Source organism: Rhincodon typus, chromosome 9 (genome assembly GCF_021869965.1).
Source record: "Rhincodon typus isolate 14 chromosome 9, sRhiTyp1.1, whole genome shotgun sequence".
Taxonomy (NCBI): domain Eukaryota; kingdom Metazoa; phylum Chordata; class Chondrichthyes; order Orectolobiformes; family Rhincodontidae; genus Rhincodon; species Rhincodon typus.
Genome location: NC_063340.1, coordinates 39,990,666 through 39,999,562, shown reverse-complemented (window position 1 = coordinate 39,999,562; position 8,897 = coordinate 39,990,666). Strand labels below are relative to the sequence as shown.

Sequence of the window (8,897 nt, the reverse complement as noted above, 5' to 3'; positions counted from 1 at the left end):
CCCCCTTTTCTGATGAAGGGTCTAGGCCCGAAACGTCAGCCTCTCTGCTCCTATGATGCTGCTTGGCCTGCTGTGTTCATCCAGCCCTGCACCTTGTTGTCTCGGATTCTCCAGCATCTGCAGTTCCTACTACCGCTGCTGAGATACTAGCTGGTTTAAATTTTCCAAAATTCCATAGATTCTGGTAAAGTTTCATCAAATTGCAAAATAAGAAAGGTGACTCCTTGATTCAAAATAGGAGTGAAACAGAAATCTGAAAATTATAGGCCTAACATCTTTCATTGGAATAATGGTAGAATCTATTATTAGGGAGGTTTTATAGTCTACAGGTAGCTCTCCTATAACACAATAGTTGTGTTCTTGTGTGACCTCATGCTATACAAAATCACATTACAGAAAATCGCCATAGAAAATTGCGTTATAGGGAAATTGCTGTAGAAAATCACTATACCTGTAGAGCTGAAAGTTTGCATTGTCCAAATAGCGTCCACTATTCATTGGTCGCATTACAGCCAATTCATGTTAACAAAACATGTAGTTAGAAAGACCTGATGCAATTAAACAGAGTCAACATTATTTGATGTAAAGAAAATCATGTTTAGCTAATTTATAAAAGTTATTTGAGGGAGTAACAAGCAACATGACAAAGTGAAAGTAATGGATATTTTGTACTTAGGATTCAGGAAAGCATTTGCCAAGGTACCATATTCAAAGTTGCTATGCAAAATAAGAGTTAGTGGCTCAAGAGGATTATATTAACATTGGTCAAGGCTAATAGGTAGCAGAGGGTGGGTGCAAATGGATCATTTTTAGCTGATAGGTTGCTCGGAATAGTTTACCACAGTTATTAGCATGGAGGTTTGAATCATGTATAATTAGATAAATGAGTTTAATGAAGGGACCAAGTGGTTGCTAAATTTACCAATGACAGACAGGAAAGTAAGCTATGAAGAGGACATGAGAAGTCTCCTAAGTAAACAGAGTGAGCAAAACTTTGAAGTATAGTGTAAGAAAATGTAGACATGTAATAAAAAAACAGTATATTATTAAATGTAGACAGATTGCAAAACTCTGAGATACAAACGGATCTGGATCTGGAATCACAAAAATTTAGTGTGCAGGTACAGCAGGTGGTGAGAAAGGCAAGTGGAATGTTGTCATGATCAGCCATGAATTTTTTTTTACCTGGTAGAGCAGGCTCAAGTGGTGAAAGGTCTCTCATGCCCATGATATGCATGTTTGTATGTAAAAGACAATACCTTACTTAGAATCCCTATAGTGCAGATGGAAGCCATTCAGCCCATTGAGTGTGCACCAAACCTCCAAAGAACATCCTACCCAGATCTCCCCAACTACTCCTGCATTAACCATGGCTAATCCAGCTACCCTGTACACTGCGGGGCAATTTAGCATGGCCAATCCACCTAACTTTCACATCTTTGGACTGTGGGAGGAGATCAGAGAATCCGACAGAAACCCACACAGACACAGGGAGAACATTCAAACACCACACAGTCACTCAAATCAGACCCGGAATCAAACACAGGTTTGCCCTTAAAAAGATACTGGTGAGTTATCTCTTGAACCATTGCAATCCAACCTGGATCCCTGACACTGTGAGGCAGCTATGCTAACCACTGTGCTACCAGGCCATCCTTGACTTCTTGACTAAAAGGATAGGTTTTGGAACTCACTTTTTATACAGGCATATGATATTTCTCAGGAAACAATTTTTTTTCATTCATCTGTTGTTTGTGGAATGTTGCTGTGCACAAATTGCCTGTGATGTTTGTAAAACAGTAACAGTGACTGGAATTTAATTGTAACTGATTGACATTCAGTGGCATTACCAACTTGAAACTCCAATTTTCAACATTCTGGGAGCTACCATTGACCAGAAACTGAACTAGTCTAGCCACATAAACACTGTGGCTGTAAGATCAGGTCAGGGGTTAAGAATTCGGTGGCAAATAACTCATCTCCCAACGCACAAAAGCCTGTCCACCATCCACAAGCCATATGTCAGACTGTGATGGAATACTCTCCGCTTTCCTAAATGAGTACTGCTGCAATAAACTTAAGAAATGCTCTAAATTATCCAGTACAAAGCAGCCTGCTTGATTGGCAACTAATCCACTCCCTTCAACATTCACTCGCTCTACCAACACACACCATGGCAGCAGAATGTGTCAAGTACAAGGTGCACTGCAGTAACTCACTAAGGTTCTTTTGAAAGTACCTTCCAAACCAGTCACCTCTTCCAGCTAGAAGGTAAGAACAGCAGATGCATGGAAATACCAACACTTGCAAGTTCCCTTCCAAGCTACAAACCATCTGACTGGAAAAAATATTGCCATTTCTTCATTGTCATTGAGTCAAGATCCTGAAAAATCCTTCCAAACAACATTGTGGGTTCACTTGTAGCCCAAGGACTGTAGTGGTTCATGAAAGTTTTTTTCTCTTTCTTTATTCATTAATGGGAGGGGGGCGGTGCTGGCTCGGCAGCATTTATTGCCCATCCCTAATTGCCCAGCAGGCAGTTCAGAGTCAATCACAGTAGCTCACCATTACCTTTCTTAGGACAATTAGAGATGGGCAATAAATTCTGGCCTAAACAACAATGCCCACATTCTATAGAGGAGTGAAAAATAGTGCTTCATAAATGCAAATTATATTCATTCTTATTCATCTAAAATTCCTTCTTGAAATAATAATGTTAACAAAATTCCCTTAATTGAGCAGTTCTCCTCCACAGTCCACTTAAATAATGCAATTCTTTCCTGGTTTATTCTCACCTGTCACTTTGGTGACAAAAGATTACCTGAAATGGCTGCTTCTGTATGATCTACTTATAGTGCTTCATTTTTGATGTTCTATTCTTTATCATTTACAGTCATCAAAACACTGTGCCTTACATTTTCCACCACATGAAGGTCTGTACACACCAGGCCTTGCTAGTCCATTGTCCCTGATAATCAATTTCAAGATGTTTGTTCTTACTTTCAGTTCACTGTGGCCTTGTTTCACTTTATTCTTTCAGTTGCTCCAAACACCTTATGCATCTTGCATGTGCCTTCATTCATTGCAGACCACCCGATTCCTCTTTGTCTATATTTTTTAGTGCTTCTTCATTCTTTATGCAATGCCCTCTGGAACTTCATTCCAACTGATACATTTTGCCATCTTCAAATTTGTGTTCAAAAGCCTTCTTAAGTCCCTTTTCTTTGGCATGCTTTTGACTCTTCCTTAACCTTTCCTCTTGCATTAATTTCCATGTAAATCCAATATTATAAAAATACTCTTACACTCATTGTTCTATGCGAAGAGCATCACACACAAATAAATTGTTGACATTGTGTTCACATTCAGTGCACTAGATGGCAATCTATTCCACAAGTTTAAAAATTCAAGGTGTAAGTAGATATTACTTAAGTTATTTAATAGTTTCCTGAGCTTCATAACTATTTGCCTAATTTTTTCCTGCTTCAACACAACTGGTTCTTTATATCCACTTCACCAATTTCACTCTTGACATTTAAAAAAATGTTGATTTTACTGCAAGCACAAAAATCAAATCTTCCTTCAACTAATTGATTGCAACCGTATATATCTCAGGCTGCTTCTCCATAATGGGAACACTTGCAGTACAGGAAGTATTTTCAAGCTGTAAATAAAGATGAGATGTGATACACTGAGTGTGATTTTTGTCAGGACTGTCAGCGGCAAATTTGCCACCAATGATACCAATATGTTTTTCTTGTTAATCACAATGTTTTAATTACTTTTTTACAGAAAAATGTCATTTTGAAATATTTGCAGAATAATTAATCATTGCGATTGTTACCTTCCTGTGCTGCTGAAAAACTATCGGCATCAAGCTTTAGACAAGTTTTCTATTCATTATATAAAACTGTATATTTCCACAGAATAATATCATAGAATCCCTAGTGTGGAAACAAGCCCTTCGGCCCAACAAGTTCACACCGACCCTCAGAATCTCACCCAGACCCATTACCAAATAACCCATCTAATCTACACATCCTTGAACACTACAGGCAATTTAGCATGGCCAATCCACCTACCTGCATATCTTTGGACTGTGGGAGGAAACCCATGCAGACAAGGGGAGAATATGCAAACTCCACATAGACGGTTGGCCGAGGGTGGAATTGAACCTGGGTCCCTGACGCTGTGAGGTAGCAGTGCTAACCAGTGAGGCACCGTGCCACTAAATAATAGTTAATATTGCTAGAGCAATAGTTGTATGAAGATATAAAAAGGAGGGAATGTAAAAAGATCATTCAGATTTCTCAGTTAACCATATCAAACAGCCCTAGCCTGGTCATTTTTATGTCCTTCTTGTTTAACAATTTTTTTCTGCATTTTGGCTGATCAAAAAACAATAAATATCTGAAATAGAACAAAGAAATGCGGGCACTGAAGATCTGAAACAAAAACAGAAACTGGCGGCGAAACTCAGCAGGTCTGGCAGCATCTTGTCGGAACGAAGCAGAGTCCAGTGACTTGAAATGTCCTGAAGAAGAGTCACCGAACTCGAAACGCTAACTGTGCTTTCTTCTCACAGATGCTGCCAGACGTGATGAGCTTTGCCGCCAATTTCTGATTTTTTATAGTAAATATCTGCCTTGCTTCTCAACCAAATTTCTATGGAGAGTTTTATAGCACAGCTGTAGCATACAAGTTGCCAACAGCAATTATGTGATCTTACCCAGACTCATTGTACAGTTACAAACTGATGGCATGAATCTGATAGGGGAATATCTGTACCATGCTGTTTCTCTCCATGCTACGGCCACACATAATTCAAAGCATGTGACAGATTTCATTTGTCATCAAGCTAGCCCAATTCATGTCTTGTCTAATTCTTGTTGCTTATAAGAAAAAAACTATTGAAGTTGTAAAGATAATACAAGAAGCAGTTAAAGCACCTGCCATGCTCACTGTATTACCTACTAGTAATCAGTAATTTACCCACCTCCGTGACACACATTCCCCAGCTGGCACTATTATCTTTCAAGATTCAATGTGTGAGAAGGTGAGTCACTGACATAATTTGGAGAGAGGAGGCTAAAATGTAGCAGAATATGATTGAGTTTATGAAAGAACCAAAGTCAAAGGATTGATGCAAAAATGTGTTTCTAGACGGAGCAGTCTAACTCATCTGTGTTCATATCTCTGACCGAGACCTTCATGAATAAGTACAGCTGTTTGTCACAATTAATGAAGTGAACTCTTTTAGATTCAAGTGCCAATATATCTTAACTGGTCTGTTTTTAAAATAAATGCAAATGCACTCCCTTGATGGATGAGTCAGTAAACATCAAACCATGGAGAATTGGAATATTGAAGGGTGAATTGGTGACCTTTGCCGAGCTGAGGCACCAGTCAAGGCACTATGGTTGGCCGCTGCTCTGGGTTAAAGATGGAGGAAAGAACCACAGTTATTGCTGGAAAGTACATGGTGTGTCGATATCAGGTGAGTCCAGGCTTAGCTGAAATTCAGTCTTGACTTATTTATGGTCATAGTTGAGGGTTTCATGCATGGAACCCCATTCCCAAAATAACCTGCATTTCGGGAGAAGGTGGTAGAACGTTGGAAGTCAAAAGTAGCAAATGCTTCACATCATTGTTATTGAGGGTACTTAATTCTGTTTGGCATTTGTTCTGTTTGGTCCAGCCTTCCCACTTGTACTCATGGAGACGCTGACTCAGGTTGAGGTGCCTTTTCACAGGTCATAGAGAGGTATCTCACCTAACTGATCTTTCTGAGAATATGAGCCTCGATTTTGATCGCCAGCAGCTATTTACCATGGAGAGCATCACAGGGGGCAGAAACCAAACATTCATCACAAGCAGATATTTGGCACAGGAATCACTGAAAAAATATTCACAACTGGGAACTATAGCTGATTCATTCACTTTCTTGAAGCACAGAATGACTTTAAGGCATTTTTAAAATAGTGAAAGAATGTCCTCAATCAAAGCAATGCAATAATTACATGAAATTGTGAAATCAGGCACAATAATAGAGGTGATATTGAATCTTGCATAACTGTTGCTGCATGGCAGGTTATTCTTAAGTACTCATCCATTTACAATTGCAATATTTAATGGAAATATTAATTCTTTGGTTATGTAAAAGAAAGTCTTCAACTTACTGGGTTAATAATACAATTACATTATTAATCAATTCATGGCCAATATCCTTCTCAAATGGCAATACTCTTTATAACTAACAACAAATCACTATAATATTGCATTAACCTGGGTGGATGGAATGTATCCAAAAATATCAGATGAAACGAGAGATGTAAGTGGAGACATCTACATCCACGTATTGAAGTTATCACTGTAAAAGGACTCATAGTCAACTACTGTAATTCATAAATTCAAGAAGAGGATTAGAACTAATCCAATGAAATGAACTTGTTGATGGGAATGAAGGGTGGTTTTTGGCCCTCAGGCATGGTTTTCATCCAAAGGTGGCAAGCATGATAAGGTGCCATGGACAGCAGCGGGATGAGAACAGCAAAAGACCCATATCATAGCATGATAGGAATGATCACTGGCAGCCAATTAAGTGGATCAGGGCATTCCTCATCAATATCAGTAAATGTATTTAGTCAGGGAGTCAATATAAGAAATTATTAAACCTTGACTGCTTTAATGCAATACTATTCCAGCTGTATCTCTCCAATACATTGTCCTTGAGACTGCTTGCTCTTTGTCTCTAGGAAACCTTTTCAATACTCTGTGTACTGTAACACTTATTTATATCCGTACATAGTAGATTATCAAATACATCTCTAGTGTAGTGTCTAAAACCTCTCTGCTCACATGCATATTCTAGAGTTGTGTTTTTTGCTTACGGATGTCAGTGTCATGTAATCAATTGCATCATCATGATTTACATACATCTCATTACATCACATCTTCCCCCAAGTTTCTCTACACTTGGTCTATATTATTCTATTAGTTCACTTTCACTTACCTGCATAGTCTTTGTAATCATGAATGACATTATTAACGTTGTTATTACCATTATCACCATTTCACCGCCTCCCCCAACCTGTCAAAGTCTGAATCTCACCTCCTCTAGAAATGTTGTCTTCACCTTTTGATCTGTATTTTGAAGTTCATGAATGTTTTCCTTGTTTCAAGATCTCCATTTCTCAGAAAAATCTCCTTTTGCAGAGCCTTTTCTATTTTTTTTGAGGTGATGACGCTGCTATTGACTTACAACGATTTTTAAAGCATCTCAAATGGGCACACTTTTAGCACTCAGCTCCCCCTGTTGGGCATTTTTCCCACTTGTTATTCTGTTTAAAGCTACATACAGTGCATCTTAATATGGGTGAACACATTGAATTCCACTGTTATGGCATTTGATGGACTTCCAGAATGGTGATAATGACATTTTTGGATCTACCATCTGACCATATCAGAAGAATCTTCAGTGTTTTCTTGCAGTACTGACTATTTTCAGGACCTGATTTCTGCCCATTAGCAAATTGGATTGCCGAGTTCAACTTTAAATCTTCCTTAGACTGAAGATAGTCTGATAATGTCTTAGCCTCCACACCAGCTTCAACACGGTTTTTAATTAATTTATCTTTTAAAGCTCCATGCTTGCAACATCCTGCTAGATGATATAAATCTATTTTAAAAAAAGGCTTCTATTGATTCTCCCAAACTTAGAAATCACTATTAGAATCTTGCTGTCAAAGTGTTCTGCTTGTGTGCTTTTCCTTTTGAGAATATTGTCAGTTTCTGACTAGGATTCAAAGTCTTCTGAAGTTCTTTTCTCTACCCATCAGAGTCCTCCCACTCTAACCCAGTAATTGAAGTCAACTGACTTATTTTCCATGCCATTAGTGTCTTCTTCTGTACCAATATTTTTTCGTTTAAACCGACTGAGATTCTCTCCTGTCTTCTCTTTCCATTGGCGTCACTTATACTCTATTTTAAGTTCAGATCCTAATTCTGGGAGATTTTTCTTTATCTTGTCCTTTAAGCCAACATTACTACCTGCACATTGAGATCCCAGAGTGTCTCAGGCTGTGGATATCTGTACATACACTGTGCCTAATGATGCTTGAGACTTATCACTAAAGTAAGGCTCTTTAACTCCTTATATACTATCATGCTTCTTTACTTAGACCTGTTAATAGTAGGTTTTCAAATAAAGATCTCTAGTTCAGTGTCTAAGATCTATCTCTTTGCTTGCACTTTCTAGACTGGTTCAGTCTCTCTTACTGACTCTAGAGTCATGTGATTTGCCACATCATCATGCTTTCTGCAAATTTCAAAATACCAAACTGACTTTTACATCTCAATGGGGGTTTTGCCTGTCTGGTGAGATGGTGCCCGACTCTGCCCAAAAACACGCCTCGTGGGACATGGTCATATTGTGAATAAAATAAGTACCATCTGACAATATTTTAACTCCCTCCACATACCCTGTTATCATTGGATATGTCTGAACGTAAATTAAACTTGGTTTTAAAAGACAAGACAGTATTTTTCCAAGTGGTGAGAAGTGGTGTCCTTCAGCACTTACTTGATTTCAGTCCTTGAATCAATTTGTTCACTGTGTATAGGCCTAGAGGCAGTAATGTGTAAATTTTTAGCTTATACCACAAAATGAAATACAATTAATTGTTTGTGAGATGAAACTGCAAAAGAATACTGATAAGAAGAAATAAGCTTAAAAAGTATCAATTGAAATTCAATGTCAATAAATAAGATGTGATGCATTTTGATGAAGTGACAGCAGTAAACATACAGACACAGTAAAAATGCAGGCTTTGTGCTATTGAAGATCAGGGTAATTTGGTATTACAACTTCAGAGTATTCAAGGCAGCACCACAATTTA

General features: G+C 38.2%; 1 long non-coding RNA gene across 1 annotated transcript in view; it reads right to left on the bottom strand.

The window, feature by feature from the left end:
* The window catches only part of LOC125483949, a 90,292-nt gene extending 83,086 nt beyond the window's left edge, over nucleotides 1–7,206 (bottom strand). The window contains exon 1 of the long non-coding RNA XR_007262816.1: nucleotides 7,112–7,206. This is a non-coding gene — a long non-coding RNA (uncharacterized LOC125483949). The remainder of the gene's footprint in view (nucleotides 1–7,111) is intronic.
* Between the last annotated feature and the right edge of the window lie 1,691 nt (nucleotides 7,207–8,897).